Genomic DNA, 21,911 nt, shown 5'->3' on the forward strand with positions numbered 1-21,911 from the left:
CCAAGGAAAAAGGAACTAGGAACTGGAAAGTTAAAAATGAGGCCAAGGATCAGCACTGGAGCTGCCAGAGTGTTGCATAGCTTAGTTGGTAGAGCTGCAGCCTGGGACAGCGGAGTCCTCCATTTCAAGTCCTGACAGTCATTCACAGAACAGAATGGTTTTATCAAGGTTGAGTTCTGCCTGATTAGCTTGTATTTGTCCCATTACCCACCAATGCATAGTGTAAAATCCATTCCAGAATCATCTTCTATCAGCAGAAGGCAGCTTACTAGAGTTATGGACGGCTGATCCAATCAGGTGCTGGGGGCGGCGTCCAGCAACTCCGTTATATTTTGGCCTTTTCCATTACTTTTGATCAGTTTCCTCATACCTGTTCCATGTGATTGTGTGTTCTTACTTGCTATTCGGTGTATCCGACCTCCACTATATTTACATGACCTCTCACGTGTGATTCAATTTTGTACCTACGCTGCCATCTTGGTTTTGACCCAATTCAGTCAATAAAATACATAACTGTATAATGTCAGAGACAGTGCTATAAAAAACATGTGAATGATTAGAATAATTAATTTTGGCTATAAGGTATTTCAGTCTCATTTCCAACATTGAGGTGTAAACTATAATCCTTGTGGAAAGCAATCCAGGATTATAAACCAAGATTTCTTCCAAAAACCTCACAGAACCTGACTATGTGATGTCTGGGATTGGATTTTGGCTCCACAGAAATAATCAGGAATGAGCTGCAGTACTATACACAACCTGTGGCCAGTGTATAAGGCCTAATTATACCAATTATACCACTTCCTGCTCTGGAGAGATCAATTCTTGTCAGGCTTATGGGTGTGGATCCACTGGACCACTGCAGACGATGACACAAGCCACTACCTGGGACCGGAGTCTAAGTGGTACCCAGTTTTCACCAGAGTCCGTCGCAAAGCGGGTTAGACAAGCTGCGGCTTGGTACCATCAGGTTGTTCCTCAGGCGTGGCGGCCAAGGTCGAGGTACAGAGACGGCAGAGGTCAAAGTCCAGGCACAGGGTCAGGGCAGGTGGCAGAGATGCAATGTCAGAGTCCGATCCGGGGTCAGCAACAGGAGGTCCAAGCAGATGGGTACGGGAACATGGCACACAGGACAGCAGCACGGAGGAACACTGGTACACAGGAACACGGAGGAGCTCAGGTAACACAGGAACACGGAGGAGCTCAGGTAACACAGGAACATGGAGGGACTCAGGAACGCTGGAGACACAGGAACGCAGGAGACACAGGAAAGCAGGTAAATCGCAGGAAACACTGAAACGTCAGGCTGTTAGGCACAAAGATCCGGCAAGGGTGTAAGGAAGGTGCTGGATTTTTAAAAGGGGAAGTGATCAGCCAGTGCACCAATTAGCGGTGCACTGGCCCTTTAAATTTCCTGAAGGTGCCGTGCGCACACCCTAGGAGACGGGGACGCGCGGACGGAACTCGGCTGAGATTCTGGAACAGGGAGAGGTGAGCTGCGCTGGCGCAGCGCCTGCGAGCCCCAGGGAGCACGGGTGAGCCTACGACCCACGATAACAGTCAACAGACTTGTCAAAAGGGGGTGGGCTGTTACAGAGGTTTTACTACATATGCTGGGGCCATTTTTCAGGAATCCTATATAAGAAAACCAGTGTATAAGGCCTGAAATAATCGCAGTTTCACATGTGCGGCACCGCTCCGTACCCGGGAAAAAGATAGGACCTGTCCTATCTTTTCCCGTAATACGGCGCCGTGCGCCATGCATCTCTATGGAGAGGGGCGGGGGTGAGCTGCGCTCACCTCCTCCTCCTCTCCCTGTGCACTGCCGTTGCCCGCTATGGTACGGTACGGGCGGGCAACGGCAGTGTGAATATAGCCTAAGAGTGATAATAGCAGAATGATACTCCAGTCATAGCCAGAGCTGCAAACATCTGAGATGATCAAACGGTGGAAAGATCATTGCAGCTCTGGATGTGACTGGAGTATCACACTAGGAGTTCAGAATATATTGGGGCTTATTAACTAAGGGCCCTGTGGCTGCATTTTCGTTTTTGTTTTTTCGACTTTTCAGGGATCGTGTCAGAGATTGTGTCCCACGCGATCGGAATGTGGCGCACCGGCTTTCATGCGACAGAAATTGGGGAGCGGGCTGTAGGATGATCCGACGGATTTGGACAAACCGCGGGATTGAACTTTGAATTTGTGTCGCAAGCCAAGCACTCCTTAGCACCAGGAAGAAGAAGGTGAACTCCGGGGACCTCAGCGGGGAAGCGACACATGCAGGATATCTAAAATTCTACTTAAACACAATAGAACCTTTTATATCCATGTGATTCTACACAGCCAAACAATAAAGGGGAGGAGTCATTTGAGGCATAAAAAGCCTGAGCCGATATAAAGCAGACACTGGGAAATGTTAGTTATGAAGTTACTTGGGTGCTGCGACTATCTGTGAAAAAAGCTCTCATTCCAGCTCACCTCCAGCCTCTAAGTACCTCGGAAACGGCACGGGCTTCACCTCGTTTGCTGAGGTCACAATAGTTTACTGAAAAAACCTTCGACAGTCCAGCCAAGTTCCGGAAAAAACTTTTGAGATTTTTATTTAGTCAAAATACAAACATCCACTGCATTATTTCTCAATATTCCCTTTTTCTGTCCAACGCGTTTCAAACGGATTAACCGTTCTTAGTCATGGTGTATCTGAGAAGGAGACGTGCACTCGACTTTATATTGGTAAAGATAAATGCCTGCACCTGTGGGAAGGTGTGTGAAGTCGATTACTGCACGTAGACTCCTCCTATACTCCATGTTACACAAGTTTACATGGAAGTTTACATACAATTGTCACGGGATAAAATATACAAAATCTTTATTCTAATATACTATGGTTAATAAAAATAATAATAATAGGTACACACTTAAAAAACATGAAATATGAAAAAAGAAAAGAACCCTCACTTTCTCTTGCCATCTCAATTGATATTCCGATGCTTCCCATCTCCAGGGCAACGGAGGCGTTTGCAGTGTTGATCACATGACGGTCATGTGCTAGATCCTCGTAGTAAATGTCACCGAGGCGTGAGCATCAAGAATCGCGTGTGATGTTACGTGTTAAATCACCCTGGTGATTCATACACAAGGGGCAGAACGACCCTCGTCTGGAAGAACGCCAACATAATGTAAGTAAATTATTTAAAGTATATAGATTTTAGTGGACGTCCACGTTGCCTTGGTGTTCCGGGAGCATGGTTGGAGAGGAATGCATTATAGATGTTGACAATACAACTAGAATCGAGAGAAAAGAAAAAAAAAAAGGAAATTATCATTATACATGTATTGGGCTCTTGATCGTATCTATTTAGTACAAACATCACTAAAAACAATTACATGTTCGACTGCTAAAATCCACATTATGAACAGAATAGCTGAACATATATCACTGTTGTAAATACTGTTTATGCCCATTCGCAACATCGTTGTGAACAACAGATGAGTGCATTAATCGTGTAGGGAGTAACTGCAACAAGTGGTATATGATATGTGAAACTGCCAATTGTACATTCTATAAAAATAAATCGTATCTTTCTGGTGAATGTCAACGTGACAAGTCAGATGTTATTTCTCGTTGGAGAAAATACATCCTGTTAGACATACACTATGTTTGGACAAGGAATGATCCAATGAAATGTATTATATTGTGATATTTTTATGACTTCGGTCATTCTGTTATTCTGTCAAGTATAACTCTCTTCTTTATATACTGAATATACTACCACCTGTTGTTTTTTTGGATTTTAATAATAATACATAAATTCCTTTCTAAAGTTCATACCCTTTGGATATCGGGTATCTAAATTGAATATCCAGTATGCCTCTCGGTTATATAATTTTGAATTTATGTTCCCCCCTCTAATGGGTTTATGTACTTTCTCGAAGGCAAATGTACGTAAGGATCTTGTGTCTTTCTGATGGATGTCAACAAAATGTTGAGATGCCCCTGAGAGTCCCCTTACTTCACTTCTATTGATACCATTTAAATGTTCCAAAAAACGTGTCTTAAATTTGCGTCCGGTATGTCCAACATACATCAGGTCACATTCTGTGCATACAATAGCATAGATGACATTAGCTGTGTTGCAGTTAATGTAACTTTTTATGTGGTATTCTTTTTCATGATTACTGTTGTGAAAAGTCTGAGTCTTCTGTACATAGTTACATGTGTTGCAACGATTCGCACCACATCTATAGAAACCCTTATGTGCTAGCCAAGACGAGTTAATTTGGGTGGTATATAGTGAGGGCGACAAAATGTTACCCAGTGTTTGCCCTCGTCGTGGTATGATGTTGCAACCCGCTGTCAGGATTTGTTCCAGAATCGGATCCGCATGTAGCAGTGGAAGATGTTTATGCACAATATCGGATATGTCTTTGTGTTGCGGGCTATAGGTTATTACTAATGTTGGTTTGTTAGATGTCGATTTGGTTGTTCTATGTTTGTGGGTTGTCTGCTTGTTTGTCTGCCTTTTGTCTACTATATCCCTGGCCCGAGTAAGCATCCATTTGGGGTAATTCCTCTGCTTGAGTCTATCACTGGCTTTCTCTACCTCTCTCTCATACACATCAATTTGACTGCAGTTGCGTCTCAACCTCGTGAATTCACACACTGGGATAGCCTTTACGGTGTGTTTGGGATGTTGTGAATCAGCGTGTAATATAGTGTTACCTGCTGTCAATTTACGATGTGGAGAAAAATGTACATATTCACCCTCTTGTGTTTTTAGACTCAAATCTAGGAATACCATTTCACTTGGATGTGTATTAGAGGTGAAGCCCAAATTATACTCATTGCTGTTCAGATACTGTATAAAGAGTGGTATGGCAGGCACATCGCCGCTCCATATAATCAGGATGTCGTCGATGTACCTGCCATACCACTTCAAGCTGGAGAAAAAAGGATTAGCATCAGTGAAAATGAACTGCTCCTCCCACCATGACATTGTAAGATTTGCCAGTGAGGGGGAAAACTTAGCCCCCATACTGACACCTCTAACCTGTAAAAAATATTCATCATCAAAAAGAAAAAAATTATGTGTTAACAAATACATGCATACATCAATGATGAATTCCTTAAGCGCTGGTTCATAATGGCTGTATTTGTCCAGGTGAAAACCTAGTGATTTTATGGCTATGTCATGGGGGATCGATGTATATAATGAAATTACATCGCAACTGAGCCAGGTGTAATTATTTGCCCATACTATGTTTTGCATGGAAGTCACCACATCGTTTGTGTCCTGTAGATAACCCGGAACTCTCTGTACAAGGGGCTGAAGAAATGAGTCCAACCACCCACACAGATGTTCGTTTAGTGAGCCGATTCCTGAGACTATTGGTCTCATCGGCGGTGGTTGTATTCCTTTATGAATTTTAGGTAGAGCGTGCATGATAGGAGTAATGGGATCTTTAACATTAATGTAATCCACCTCTTTCTGCGTCAACACTCCCATAGTTAAACCTTCATTCAGTAATTTACTCAACTTATCCTTGAAACAAGGGGTTGGATTTGTCTGTAACTTTCTATATGTAGTCGAATCCCTTAACAGTACCTGCACCTGCTCACAATACATGTCTTTATCCATCACTACTACCATACCCCCTTTGTCTGCCATTTTGACAGTTATATCGTCCCATGTCCTCAGTTCTTCCAGGGCCTCCCTCAGGTGTGAAGAGAGGTTATTGGTTTTTGTCTTTTTTGTTTCATGTAAATTTTTCAAATCCCCTCTGCGACTATCTGCCTGAAAAACAGAAAATGTTGAACTTTGAAAATGAGTTATTTTTTGAAATTTTTGCCAAATTTCCATTTTTTTATAACTAAACATAAAAGATTTTGTCAAATTTTTTTTATTACTTTGAAGTGCAATGTGTGACAAGAAAACAATCTACAAAACAATAAAACTTTATTGATCCGCTGGTGGAGAAATGAATGTGTGCATAGTGCTCAGGTCTTTCGTTGCTTACAGTTAGGGATAAGTTACATGCGACAAAACAGAACAAAGAGACAATAATTATGACCTGATCTGTGAACGACTTTACAAGTCATGCTTGCTTAGAGTTTCTACTTGGTTACCTACATACAAATACATATACAAACTGATACTTCATGATTCTAGTACTTGTACTTAAGCTTAATGGTCTTGCAGTGGGACTAGGACTGTCCAGGGTCTCTGTCCATTGTCCATTGTTCCAGTTCCAGCCATGCATGGCACCACCAAGATAAAGCATGCAGCGTTTATCCCCTTCTAGAGCTAGCACCCTGGTTTCTAGATGCATTACATTGACAGTTACAGTTACCGGGTACCGGAAAGCTGGATATGGAAGAATGTAGCACAAGGGGGGGGGGGGGGGGGTTAGGGTGGGAATTTTTGTTGGTACTGGGACTTACATCTTGGTGACCAGATCAGGTCCTGTGTGCTGGCAGTTTTGGCACTCTATCGCACCTGACTAGTGCACCTGACTAGTGCTCTGACGTTGCCTCACATTGTGCACATGGATGCTTGTTGTCCATTTCTTATCAGGTGGGTGTCCCTCGTGGTTGAGAACTACCAAGAGTTCTCCCTCGCCACATAACCCTGCAGTTGCCAGGCCTGTGGGTCTTGTGTTCAGGCAGTGTACGGCAACACGATGATGCCCTAGTAGCTCCACGTGGGAGGTGGCCATCGCGCACAAATTCCGCCAGCCTGGGTGGTCAGTGGAGGCTGCGAGAGAAGCTCCATGTGGACAGCTGATAGCCCGCCCCAGCTGTCCTGGGCTGCAGCATGCCAACACTGAATGGTGAGGGTTGGCCAAAGATTGAGTAGACAGCATAGAGCCACGGGAGCAGCTCCACACAGGCAGCTGATGGCTCAGACTCTCCCAGGCTGCATCGCACTGCCGTGGATGATGCACACCTGCCGGCGCTCCACACCTCACTGATGCAGGAACAGCGTACCTTTCAGGGAGACTAGTATCTAACTGTCACGGGTGCTCCTGTGAGCCCCCCTCTCGAGTTGCAGGCGCACCTGTGTGCCTCCCTGTGCCCCCTCAGCGTTGCAGGATCACTCACCTGTCCATGATCCAGCGTTGTGTCCTGTGATCCGGCGCACTTGTACCTGCCTCCTACGGCGTCTATGCGGTGGCTTTCTCGAGATTTTAAGGACCAGCGCGCCACTTATTGGCGCTGACCACCTGGCAATCTAATAAATAGCCGCTTTCCTTATGTCCCGCCGGATCTTTGTGCCTCGCTGCCATTGAGAAAGCTGTGCTCCTTGCCCTGTGCGTTTATCCTTATTTCCCATTGTGACCTTGATTCCATTCCTGACTTCTTTGGTCATAGATGTGCCTCACGTCTGTGTACCTCGCCTTGGCTGCCACCGCTGAAAAAGTTGCGCCTGTGGAGCGACCTGGTGTTTCCACGCAGCAGCAAGTCCAACCCGCTTTGCTGCGGGCTCTGGTGAAAACTGGGTACCACTTAGACTCCGGTCCCAGGTGTCGGCTTACGTCATCATCCGCGGTGGTCCAGTGGGTCCACTACCCCTGGAGCCTGACACTAACTAGAGATTTGTTATTTCCTGACAAAGCCATAGGCGAAACATGCATCGAGGGTGTCCCCAGGGCGCCGGGTCCTCACAGTCAAGTCCTCTTGCGCCACCGTGCTGTGAAAATCAGTAAGTGCAAACCCGGCTAAGATTATGCCATGATGCGTCTAATAGTATCTAAGAATTACACTTTACTTCATGGGACGATGCAATAGAAACTAAAAAGGTGTCACATGTTTTAATTTATATTGTTTTGTGTTAAAACCCTCTCCCTTCTCCCTCAGAATGTCTTTGCAATAAAGAAGATTCTTCTGAATAATGAATAATTGTATACGTAGAAATGCTTATTTTTACATTAAAAAACTATTTGGTGTCTTAAAATCTATGACCATTTTTGGGGTGATATTAGGTGCAGACTTAGGACAATACTTATTGGAGTGACCTAGGAAATAAATTGGTGGAAAAATATATTTTATATTTTTTGGATGTAATAGAGACTGGTAGTTGTCTGTAATCTGTAAACTGAAGCAATGTTATCCCACAACCAGAGACGGGTGAGGTTTAGGTTTTTCATGAACGATCTGGTTTGCTGGATTTGGGGTCTAGCCCTGAGCTCTGCAGTAGATTTCTGTGCTTGTCAGCTCTGTGGGCTCAGATCAGGGGATGTCATTACACCCTCCCACCCCCCTGTACCTAATATTCCCTTTTACTAACAGTCACTGGTACTTACCGACTGCAACTTACTGTATGTGCAATAACAATCAATTACACTGCGCCCTCTGCTGCTCACCTTTGGAATTGCAGGGTACAGCGCCCTCTGTGTGGTTGTGCAGGGTACAGCGCCCTCTGTGTGGTTGTGCAGGGTACAGCTCCCTCTGTGTGGATGTGCAGGGTACAGCTCCCTCTGTGTGGATGTGCAGGGTACAGCTCCCTCTGTGTGGTTGTGCAGGGTACAGCGCCCTCTGTGTGGTTGTGCAGGGTACAGCGCCCTCTGTGTGGTTGTGCAGGTTACAGCTCCCTCTGTGTGGATGTGCAGGTTACAGCGCCCTCTGTGTGGTTGTGCAGGTTACAGCGCCCTCTGTGTGGTTGTGCAGGGTACAGCGCCCTCTGTGTGGTTGTGCAGGGTACAGCGCCCTCTGTGTGGATGTGCAGGGTACAGCGCCCTCTGTGTGGATGTGCAGGGTACAGCGCCCTCTGTGTGGTTGTGCAGGTTGGTGCAGTAAATTGAGCTCTCCCGGAGTTGGGGCAACAGATTCATCCAAAATGTAAGTAATAAGAACTTAATTAAGTTCTATTGGGAAGATAATCCTACACAAATATGCAAAAACAGTATATAACACTATATAAGACACCATACAATGATACACAACAGCACATTACACACTGATACAATGTAATCCACATCTACAATATAACTAAGAAAAGATACAATTCACAGAGCTGATACAATGTGATACACTACTGTGACACAACAATACACAAGGCTGATACAGTGTTACACACAGAAATACAACACAACTATGACAATCCTATAGGAAGATACAAGAGTACACAGCACTGATACAATGTAACACCCACAGAACAAATCATATAATATACACAGAACTGTCACCCAACTATAATCCTATGTACTCTAGAATCTGCATGATATAATGACGTGGCTGTTGTATCATTGTATTTACACTGTGTATTATATGTGATATCCTATAATGTGATCATGTATTATTCTCCAGGTTACGCCTGGGTGGGGGTGGGGGATGTATCTAACCAGAAACATTTTACTCCACAGAGATACCATGAATGGAGATGAAGCCAGGACCACACCCAGGGGCCATCATGTCCTGCAGGACCCCGGAGGTGAGACACACGAGGTCCTGGTGACATGGAAGTGGGGAATGGTAGAGGCGACTTACTGCAGGCTACACTAATAGGAACAGCTTATTGCAGGGGTTGTATACAGCATTGGGGTCCTAAGACTGGGGGGTCTGCACTAGAGTGGGGGAAGTACATACGTGTTACCCTCTAATGTGCATGAGGGGGATAAAGGATTTAGAATTTCATCCAGGCTGATCCTTTAGTAATGGAAAAACGGTCAGAGAGGAATCGGCAAGTATAAGAGCGGCGTCTAGTGAGGCAGAGGGGCATTTATTATCCCCTGTGCCCCACAAATGGCTTCTAGTTCTGCTCCTTGTCGCTCGTAGAACTTGTGCTACGTCTTTTATAGTGCTGCTATTTTCACTATTCCAGGACCCTTCCGCCTTTTTTTCTAAAAAAAGAGGGGCGTGGCTTATTTTCTTCACTCTCTGTGCCTTATTTATGTTTAGTTTAGGCATTTTTGGGGCGCAAAAGTAGGCCCAGCTAAAATCTGGTCTAAAAAATAAGGATAAGAAGATTCCAAGGTGTAGAGCACTAAACGGACCTGGACACCGTATTCATCAATGTCGCGGCTTCTTTGCTTATCCTCAGGTAATGGCCACATTCAAAGGCCTTTTGCTTTCATATATGCGCCATTTTTTATTGTGCCCTCGGTTCTGATGCTAAGGTGCTTGGAATTTGCTCTGCCCCCCTTTCCATTCTGCTCCGGTCGTCCTGTCCCTCTCCTTTAGCACATACTTGGACGCGCAGGTGGTTCATTACTCCCGTTCCGGATGTGGAACTCATTCCTCACCATAGATTAGAAGGGCTTCTAATCGTGTGCCAAAAAACAGGCGCACACAAAGACTTAGACTTGCCATGAATGTGGCGCATGCGGCACTCGGCCAATGTGCAGAAACCAAGTGCAGCAGTTTTTTTCTGTTGCTCTCAGTGTGCAACACAATAATGCCGGGACTTGCTGACATAAATGTGGTGCACATTGCGAATCCCCACTGGACCGCCCATTAAAAGGGTTGTCCGACAGTTTTGAAAATCTTGCAGACGGTCTGGGGCGGTTAGTTTTTAAAAAAGAAAGCCGTACTCATCTTCTCCAACGCTCCCGGTGTCCTGCGCCGCCCTCTCACTGGTAAACAAACAGGGGCACGGAAGCTCCGCTGAGTTCAGCTTCCGGTCAAAGTGTCCGGCCACACCCACCCATACCCATATGTCAGCCTTGGAATAGGGACAAGTGGGCGTGGCCGGACACCTCAGCCAGAACTCAGTGGAGCCTTCATACCACTACATACAAACAAGGGCACAGACCAGCAAAGACGAAGGGAGCGATGGAGCAGGTGAGTACAGCTTTCTTTTTATAAATTTACCTCTCCAGCTGCCTGTAGAATTTTAAAAAAATTCAGACAACCCCCTTAACGTGCACCGTATTGTGCATTGTGCAGCCTCGACAAAACTGGCGCAGACACCTCATAAATACATGAGCATGCAGTTTACACATGTATGTGCAAAGTGCTCAAGATCTAGAAAATTTTGGCTCATTAAGAAGTATTAGGTCTTATTTTAAGGGGAGGTCTTTATTTTTCCATGAACATGAATTTACATTTATTGTTGAATTAAAAAAAAATACATTTCTTAGGATACTGAAGTCCTGCCATCACTAACGTCAGCAGAACCAGACAAAGTCTAACCTTTACCAAGTCCAGGATTTACGAACAATATAAAGTTAAAACTAACGATGACATCGCAGGAGTTCCTGCATCTTTCATAATGCGATTTACACAGATGACCTGATTCTGTCCCCTCCTGTTCTCTTCCTTCCTTACCCAATGGTAGAACTACGCCGATGCACTTCCATCTCAAGCTTTAGGAACACCTTTGGTGAGTCTGAATCCCCTAACACCTCTCGGCCTGACTCTAAGGTGCCCGGTCTCCATAACTCTACCCCATTTCATTGGCTCATCCAGTCTCTTAAAGACCCGGGGATCCATTTACCTTCCAACCTTTCTTCTCTGTTTCCGCTTTACTTCCATGATGAATATAGGAACCTTTAGGTTTGGATAACCCTTCTTCTAAGGACCTTCTCCATGCGCTTCGGGTTCGGCATCCCTCTTCCTTTTTTTGGGCTGCTAAACTGGCCAGGATGAAGCAAACTCTTCCTTCTCTCCCTAAGGATTGTGGTGGAATTGGATTACCAGACTTTGACACACACCTGGACAGCACTCCGGACTGGTGTCATCACATCTCCTAATAGCCATGGGTCATTATCGAGCAGGCCTTCACCAAGATGCCACTGGCAAAGACCCTCTAACAGGATCAGCCCTTTATCATTGCTCTGTTTACACCCCTCGATGGGCCCTATGCTATAATGTTATGACCATGCAATTGTTTGTACCCCTTATGTACCTATCCCTTCTACCTTTTTCAGTTGGCCACTTGGCTGCACTAAGTGCAATTAGTAGTCCTTTTGTTAGTGGGAACCAGTAGTGAGTACCTCAGCCCTGGATCAATAGTCATCTAGGATAGATCAATCTCTGCTACATCATCAGCACAATGTCAGCAATCTGTGGAATCAGAGCAATAGAAAAATGGAGACCTTGTCCTAAGACAATGACCCTGAACCCCAGAGCTGAGCCTTTATTTATAGGCTTTAGTCTCATTCTCTGGAAGGTTCTAGGGAGCTAGCCAATGCACAGCCTACATTACCTCATCAGAATAAACTGCTGTTACATAAACATAAACTCTTTGGTAGTAAACCAACATACATAGAAAGATATGCACAAAATTATACCTATACCTGTTGTTCCATAATCAGTCCAAAGGTAGCCAGCATTACTAACTTACTTAATGGGAAACCAGAATCATGCCTATGTGATTATTTTCTTTTTTCACCACTTTATTGTTAAAGACTTTTTTGACTGCAAGTTATTAATAAACAAATCTTTTATGGAACTGTTTCCTTGTGTCTCAGTGCTCTGTTCAACCTCACCATCACGGGCCTCCCCTACAACATCAGCCAGGGACTAATACCAGGGAGATTTCCAAGAGAAATACCAGCTCCTTAAAGAATTCCAGTCAGAGAGTGATGTCACTCCCAGGACTATTAGGATGTGATGTCACTCCTAGGACTATTGGGTTATGATGTCACTCCCAGGACTATTAGGATATGATGTCACTCCCAGGACTATTAGGATATGATGTCACTCCCAGGACTATTAGGATATGATGTCACTCCCAGGACTATTAGGATATGATGTCACTGCCAGGACTATTAGGATATGATGTCACTCCCTGGACTATTAGGATGTGATGTCACTCCCAGGACTAGTAGGATGTGATGTCACTCCCTGGGCTATTAGGATATGATGTCACTCCCAGGACTATTAGGATGTGATGTCACTCCCAGGACTATTAGGATATGATGTCACTCCCAGGACTATTAGGATGTGATGTCACTGCTAGGGCTATTAGGATGTGATGTCACTCCCAGGAGTATTAGGATATGATGTCACTCCCAGGACTATTAGGATGTGATGTCACTCCCTGGACTATTAGGATATGATGTCACTCCCAGGACTATTAGGATGTGATGTCACTGCTAGGGCTATTAGGATGTGATGTCACTCCCAGGACTATTAGGATGTGATGTCACTCCCAGGACTATTAGGATATGATGTCACTCCCAGGACTATTAGGATGTGATGTCACTCCCAGGACTATTAGGATATGATGTCACTCCCAGGACTATTAGGATGTGATGTCACTGCTAGGGCTATTAGGATGTGATGTCACTCCCAGGAGTATTAGGATATTATGTCACTCCCAGGACTATTAGGATATGATGTCACTCCCAGGACTATTAGGATATGATGTCACTCCCAGGGCTATTAGGATATGATGTCACTGCCAGGACTATTAGGATGTGATGTCACTCCCTGGACTATTAGGATATGATGTCACTCCCAGGACTATTAGGATGTGATGTCACTCCCTGGACTATTAGGATATGATGTCACTCCCAGGACTAGTAGGATGTGATGTCACTCCCTGGGCTATTAGGATATGATGTCACTCCCAGGACTATTAGGATGTGATGTCACTCCCAGGACTATTAGGATATGATGTCACTCCCAGGACTATTAGGATGTGATGTCACTGCTAGGGCTATTAGGATGTTATGTCACTCCCAGGATTATTAGGATATGATGTCACTCCCAGGACTATTAGGATGTGATGTCACTCCCTGGACTATTAGGATATGATGTCACTCCCTGGGCAATTAGGATATGATGTCACTCCCAGGACTATTAGGATGTGATGTCACTCCCTGGACTATTAGGATATGATGTCACTCCCAGGACTATTAGGATATGATGTCACTCCCAGGACTATTAGGATGTGATGTCACTCCCAGGACTATTAGGATGTGTTGTCACTCCCAGGAGTATTAGGATATGATGTCACTCCCTGGGCAATTAGGATATGATGTCACTCCCAGGACTATTAGGATGTGATGTCACTCCCAGGAGTATTAGGATATGATGTCACTCCCTGGGCAATTAGGATATGATGTCACTCCCAGGACTATTAGGATGTGATGTCACTCCCAGGACTATTAGGATATGATGTCACTCCCAGGACTATTAGGATGTGATGTCACTCCCAGGACTATTAGGATATGATGTCACTCCCAGGACTATTAGGATGTGATGTCACTCCCAGGACTATTAGGATGTGATGTCACTCCCTGGACTATTAGGGTATGATGTCACTCCCAGGACTATTAGGATATGATGTCACTCCCAGGACTATTAGGATATGATGTCACTCCCAGGACTATTAGGATGTGATGTCACTCCCAGGACTATTAGGATATGATGTCACTCCCAGGACTATTAGGATATGATGTCACTCCCAGGACTATTAGGATATGATGTCACTCCCAGGACTATTAGGATGTGTTGTCACTCCCAGGATTATTAGGATATGATGTCACTCCCAGGACTATTAGGATATGATGTCACTCCCAGGACTATTAGGATGTGATATCACTGCCAGGACTATTAGGATGTGATGTCACTCCCTGGACTATTAGGATATGATGTCACTCCCAGGACTATTAGGATGTGATGTCACTCCCTGGACTATTAGGATATGATGTCACTCCCAGGACTATTAGGATATGATGTCACTCCCAGGACTATTAGGATGTGATGTCACTGCTAGGGCTATAAGGATGTGATGTCACTGCCAGGACTATTAGGATGTGATGTCACTCCCAGGACTATTAGGATGTGATGTCACTCCCAGGATTATTAGGATATGATGTCACTCCCAGAACTATTAGGATATGATGTCACTCCCTGGACTATTAGGATGTGATGTCACTCCCTGGACTATTAGGATATGATGTCACTCCCAGGACTATTAGGATGTGATGTCACTGCTAGGGCTATAAGAATGTGATGTCACTGCCAGGACTATTAGGATATGATGTCACTCCCAGGACTATTAAGATATGATGTCACTCCCAGGATTATTAGGATATGATGTCACTCCCTGGACTATTAGGATATGATGTCACTCCCAGGACTATTAGGATATGATGTCACTCCCAGGACTATTAGGATGTGATGTCACTCCCTGGACTATTAGGATATGATGTCACTCCCAGGACTATTAGGATAGGATGTCACTCCCAGGACTATTAGGATATGATGTCACTCCCAGGACTATTAGGATGTGATGTCACTCCCAGGACTATTAGGATATGATGTCACTCCCTGGGCTATTAGGATATGATGTCACTCCCAGGACTATTAGGATGTGATGTCACTCCCAGGACTATTAGGATATGATGTCACTCCCTGGGCTATTAGGATATGATGTCACTCCCAGGACTATTAGGATGTGATGTCACTCCCAGGACTATTAGGATATGATGTCACTCCCTGGGCTATTAGGATATGATGTCACTCCCAGGACTATTAGGATATGATGTCACTCCCAGGACTATTAGGATATGATGTCACTCCCAGGACTATTAGTATATGATGTCACTCCCAGGACTATTAGGATGTGATGTCACTCCCAGGATTATTAGGATATGATGTCACTCCCAGGACTATTAGGATACGATGTCACTCCCAGCACTATTAGGATGTGATGTCACTCCCTGGACTGTTAGGATATGATGTCACTCCCAGGACTATTAGGATGTGATGTCACTCCCTGGACTATTAGGATATGATGTCACTCCCAGGACTATTAGGATGTGATGTCACTCCCTGGACTATTAGGATGTGATGTCACTCCCAGGACTATTAGGATATGATGTCACTCCCAGGACTATTAGGATGTGATGTCACTGCCAGGACTATTAGGATATGATGTCACTCCCAGGACTATTAGGATATGATGTCACTGCCAGGACTATTAGGATGTGATGTCACTCCCTGGACTATTAGGATATGATGTCCCTCCCAGGACTATTAGGATATGATGTCACTCCCAGGACTATTAGGATGTGATGTCACTGCTAGGGCTATAAGGATGTGATGTCACTGCCAGGACTATTAGGATGTGATGTCACTCCCAGGACTATTAGGATGTGATGTCACTCCCAGGATTATTAGGATATGATGTCACTCCCAGAACTATTAGGATGTGATGTCACTCCCTGGACTATTAGGATATGATGTCACTCCCAGGACTAGTAGGATGTGATGTCACTCCCTGGGCTATTAGGATATGATGTCACTGCTAGGGCTATAAGGATGTAATGTCACTCCCAGGACTATTAGGATGTGATGTCACTCCCTGGACTATTAGGATATGATGTCACTCCCAGGACTATTAGGATATGATGTCACTCCCAGGACTATTAGGATGTGATGTCACTGCTAGGGCTATAAGGATGTGATGTCACTGCCAGGACTATTAGGATATGATGTCAATCCCAGGATTATTAGGATATGATGTCACTCCCTGGACTATTAGGATATGATGTCACTCCCAGGACTATTAGGATGTGATGTCACTCCCAGGACTATTAGGATGTGATGTCACTCCCTGGACTATTAGGGTATGATGTCACTCCCAGGACTATTAGGATATGATGTCACTCCCAGGACTATTAGGATATGATGTCACTCCCAGGACTATTAGGATGTGATGTCACTCCCAGGACTATTAGGATATGATGTCACTCCCTTGGCTATTAGGATATGATGTCACTCCCAGGACTATTAGGATGTGATGTCACTCCCTGGACTATTAGGATATGATGTCACTCCCAGGACTATTAGGATATGATGTCACTCCCAGGATTATTAGGATATGATGTCACTCCCAGGACTATTAGGATATGATGTCACTCCCAGGATTATTAGGATATGATGTCACTCCCTGGACTATTAGGATATGATGTCACTCCCAGGACTATTAGGATGTGATGTCACTCCCTGGACTATTAGGATATGATGTCACTCCCAGGACTATTAGGATGTGATGTCACTCCCTGGACTATTAGGATATGATGTCACTCCCAGGAATATTAGGATATGATGTCACTCCCAGGACTATTAGGATGTGATGTCACTGCTAGGGCTATAAGGATGTGATGTCACTGCCAGGACTATTAGGATATGATGTCACTCCCAGGACTATTAGGATGTGATGTCACTCCCTGGACTATTAGGATATGATGTCACTCCCAGGAATATTAGGATATGATGTCACTCCCAGGACTATTAGGATGTGATGTCACTGCTAGGGCTATAAGGATGTGATGTCACTCCCAGGACTATTAGGATATGATGTCACTCCCTGGGCTATTAGGATATGATGTCACTCCCAGGACTATTAGGATGTGATGTCACTCCCTGGACTATTAGGATATGATGTCACTCCCAGGACTATTAGGATATGATGTCACTCCCAGGATTATTAGGATATGATGTCACTCCCAGGACTATTAGGATATGATGTCACTCCCAGGATTATTAGGATATGATGTCACTCCCAGGACTATTAGGATATGATGTCACTCCCAGCACTATTAGAATGTGATGTCACTCCCTGGACTATTAGGATATGATGTCACTCCCAGGACTATTAGGATGTGATGTCACTCCCTGGACTATTAGGATATGATGTCACTCCCAGGAATATTAGGATATGATGTCACTCCCAGGACTATTAGGATGTGATGTCACTGCTAGGGCTATAAGGATGTGATGTCACTGCCAGGACTATTAGGATGTGATGTCACTCCCAGGACTATTAGGATATGATGTCACTCCCAGGACTATTAGGATATGATGTCACTCCCAGGACTATTAGGATGTTATGTCACTTCCTGGACTATTAGGATATGATGTCACTCCCAGGACTATTAGGATATGGTGTCACTCCCAGGACTATTAGGATATGATGTCACTCCCAGGACTATTAGGATGTGATGTCACTCCCAGGACTATTAGGATATGATGTCACTCCCTTGGCTATTAGGATATGATGTCACTCCCAGGACTATTAGGATGTGATGTCACTCCCTGGACTATTAGGATATGATGTCACTCCCAGGACTATTAGGATATGATGTCACTCCCAGGATTATTAGGATATGATGTCACTCCCAGGACTATTAGGATATGATGTCAATCCCAGGATTATTAGGATATGATGTCACTCCCAGGACTATTAGGATATGATGTCACTCCCAGCACTATTAGGATGTGATGTCACTCCCTGGACTATTAGGATATGATGTCACTCCCAGGACTATTAGGATGTGATGTCACTCCCTGGACTATTAGGATATGATGTCACTCCCAGGACTATTAGGATGTGATGTCACTCCTTGGACTATTAGGATATGATGTCACTCCCAGGAATATTAGGATATGATGTCACTCCCAGGACTATTAGGATGTGATGTCACTGCTAGGGCTATAAGGATGTGATGTCACTGCCAGGACTATTAGGATATGATGTCCCTCCCAGGACTATTAGGATGTGATGTCACTCCCTGGACTATTAGGATATGATGTCACTCCCAGGAATATTAGGATATGATGTCACTCCCAGGACTATTAGGATGTGATGTCACTGCTAGGGCTATAAGGATGTGATGTCACTCCCAGGACAATTAGGATATGATGTCACTCCCTGGGCTATTAGGATATGATGTCACTCCCAGGACTATTAGGATGTGATGTCACTCCCTGGACTATTATGATATGATGTCACTCCCAGGACTATTAGGATATGATGTCACTCCCAGGATTATTAGGATATGATGTCACTCCCAGGACTATTAGGATATGATGTCACTCCCAGCACTATTAGGATGTGATGTCACTCCCTGGACTATTAGGATATGATGTCACTCCCAGGACTATTAGGATGTGATGTCACTCCCTGGACTATTAGGATATGATGTCACTCCCAGGAATATTAGGATATGATGTCACTCCCAGGACTATTAGGATGTGATGTCACTGCTAGGGCTATAAGGATGTGATGTCACTGCCAGGACTATTAGGATGTGATGTCACTCCCAGGACTATTAGGATATGATGTCACTCCCAGGACTATTAGGATATGATGTCACTCCCAGGACTATTAGGATATGATGTCACTCCCAGGACTATTAGGATGTTATGTCACTTCCTGGACTATTAGGATATGATGTCACTCCCAGGACTATTAGGATATGATGTCACTCCCAGGACTATTAGGATGTGATGTCACTCCCAGGACTATTAGGATGTAATGTCACTCCCAGGACTATTAGGATATGATGTAACTCCCTGGGCTATTAGGATATGATGTCACTGCTAGGGCTATTAGGATATGATGTCACTCCCAGGACTATTAGGATATGATGTCACTCCCAGAACTATTAGGATGTGATGTCACTCCCATAGCCATTAGGATATGATGTCACTCCCAGGACTATTAGGATATGATGTCACTCCCAGGAATATTAGGATATGATGTCACTCCCAGGACTATTAGGATGTGATGTCACTCCCAGGGCTATAAGGATGTAAGGTCACTCCCAGGACAATTAGGATATGATGTCACTCCCAGGACTATTAGGATATGATGTCACTCCCAGGACTATTAGGATGTGATGTCACTCCCAGGAGTATTAGGATATGATGTCACTCCCAGGACTATTAGGATATGATGTCACTCCCAGGACTATTAGGATGTAATGTCACTCCCAGGACTATTAGGATATGATGTCACTCCCAGGGCTATAAGGATGTAATGTCACTCCCAGGACAATTAGGATATGATGTCACTCCCAGGACTATTAGGATATGATGTCACTCCCAGGACTATTAGGATATGATGTCACTTCCAGGACTATTAGGATGTAATGTCACTCCCAGGACTATTAGGATATGATGTCACTCCCTGGGCTATTAGGATATGATGTCACTGCTAGGGCTATTAGGATATGATGTCACTCCCAGGACTATTAGGATATGATGTCACTCCCAGGACTATTAGGATGTGATGTCACTCCCAGGGCTATAAGGATGTAAGGTCACTCCCAGGACAATTAGGATATGATGTCACTCCCAGGACTATTAGGATATGATGTCACTCCCAGGACTATTAGGATATGATGTCACTCCCAGGACTATTAGGATGTGATGTCACTGCTAGGGCTATAAGGATGTGATGTCACTGCCAGGACTATTAGGATATGATGTCACTCCCAGGATTATTAGGATATGATGTCACTCCCTGGACTATTAGGATATGATGTCACTCCCAGGACTATTAGGATGTGATGTCACTCCCAGGACTATTAGGATGTGATGTCACTCCCTGGACTATTAGGGTATGATGTCACTCCCAGGACTATTAGGATATGATGTCACTCCCAGGACTATTAGGATATGATGTCACTCCCAGGACTATTAGGATGTGATGTCACTCCCAGGACTATTAGGATATGATGTCACTCCCTTGGCTATTAGGATATGATGTCACTCCCAGGACTATTAGGATGTGATGTCACTCCCTGGACTATTAGGATATGATGTCACTCCCAGGACTATTAGGATATGATGTCACTCCCAGGATTATTAGGATATGATGTCACTCCCAGGACTATTAGGATATGATGTCACTCCCAGCACTATTAGGATGTGATGTCACTCCCTGGACTATTAGGATATGATGTCACTCCCAGGACTATTAGGATGTGATGTCACTCCCTGGACTATTAGGATATGATGTCACTCCCAGGACTATTAGGATGTGATGTCACTCCCTGGACTATTAGGATATGATGTCACTCCCAGGAATATTAGGATATGATGTCACTCCCAGGACTGTTAGGATGTGATGTCACTGCTAGGGCTATAAGGATGTGATGTCACTGCCAGGACTATTAGGATATGATGTCACTCCCAGGACTATTAGGATGTAATGTCACTCCGTGGACTATTAGGATATGATGTCACTCCCAGGAATATTAGGATATGATTTCACTCCCAGGACTATTAGGATGTGATGTCACTGCTAGGGCTATAAGGATGTGATGTCACTCCCAGGACTATTAGGATATGATGTCACTCCCTGGGCTATTAGGATATGATGTCACTCCCAGGACTATTAGGATGTGATGTCACTCCCTGGACTATTAGGATATGATGTCACTCCCAGGACTATTAGGATATGATGTCACTCCCAGGATTATTAGGATATGATGTCACTCCCAGGACTATTAGGATATGATGTCACTCCCAGCACTATTAGGATGTGATGTCACTCCCTGGACTATTAGGATATGATGTCACTCCCAGGACTATTAGGATGTGATGTCACTCCCTGGACTATTAGGATATGATGTCACTCCCAGGAATATTAGGATATGATGTCACTCCCAGGACTATTAGGATGTGATGTCACTGCTAGGGCTATAAGGATGTGATGTCACTGCCAGGACTATTAGGATTTGATGTCACTCCCAGGACTATTAGGATATGATGTCACTCCCAGGACTATTAGGATATGATGTCACTCCCAGGACTATTAGGATATGATGTCACTCCCAGGACTATTAGGATGTTATGTCACTCCCAGGACTATTAGGATGTGATGTCACGCCCAGGGCTATTAGGATATGATGTCACTGCTAGGGCTATAAGGATGTAATGTCACTGCCAGGACTATTAGGATGTTATGTCACTTCCTGGACTATTAGGATATGATGTCACTCCCAGGACTATTAGGATATGATGTCACTCCCAGGACTATTAGGATGTGATGTCACTCCCTGGACTATTAGGATGTAATGTCACTCCCAGGACTATTAGGATATGATGTCACTCCCTGGGCTATTAGGATATGATGTCACTGCTAGGGCTATTAGGATATGATGTCACTCCCAGGACTATTAGGATATGATGTCACTCCCAGAACTATTAGGATGTGATGTCA

This window comes from Engystomops pustulosus, chromosome 3 (genome assembly GCF_040894005.1).
Source record: "Engystomops pustulosus chromosome 3, aEngPut4.maternal, whole genome shotgun sequence".
NCBI lineage: Eukaryota > Metazoa > Chordata > Amphibia > Anura > Leptodactylidae > Engystomops > Engystomops pustulosus.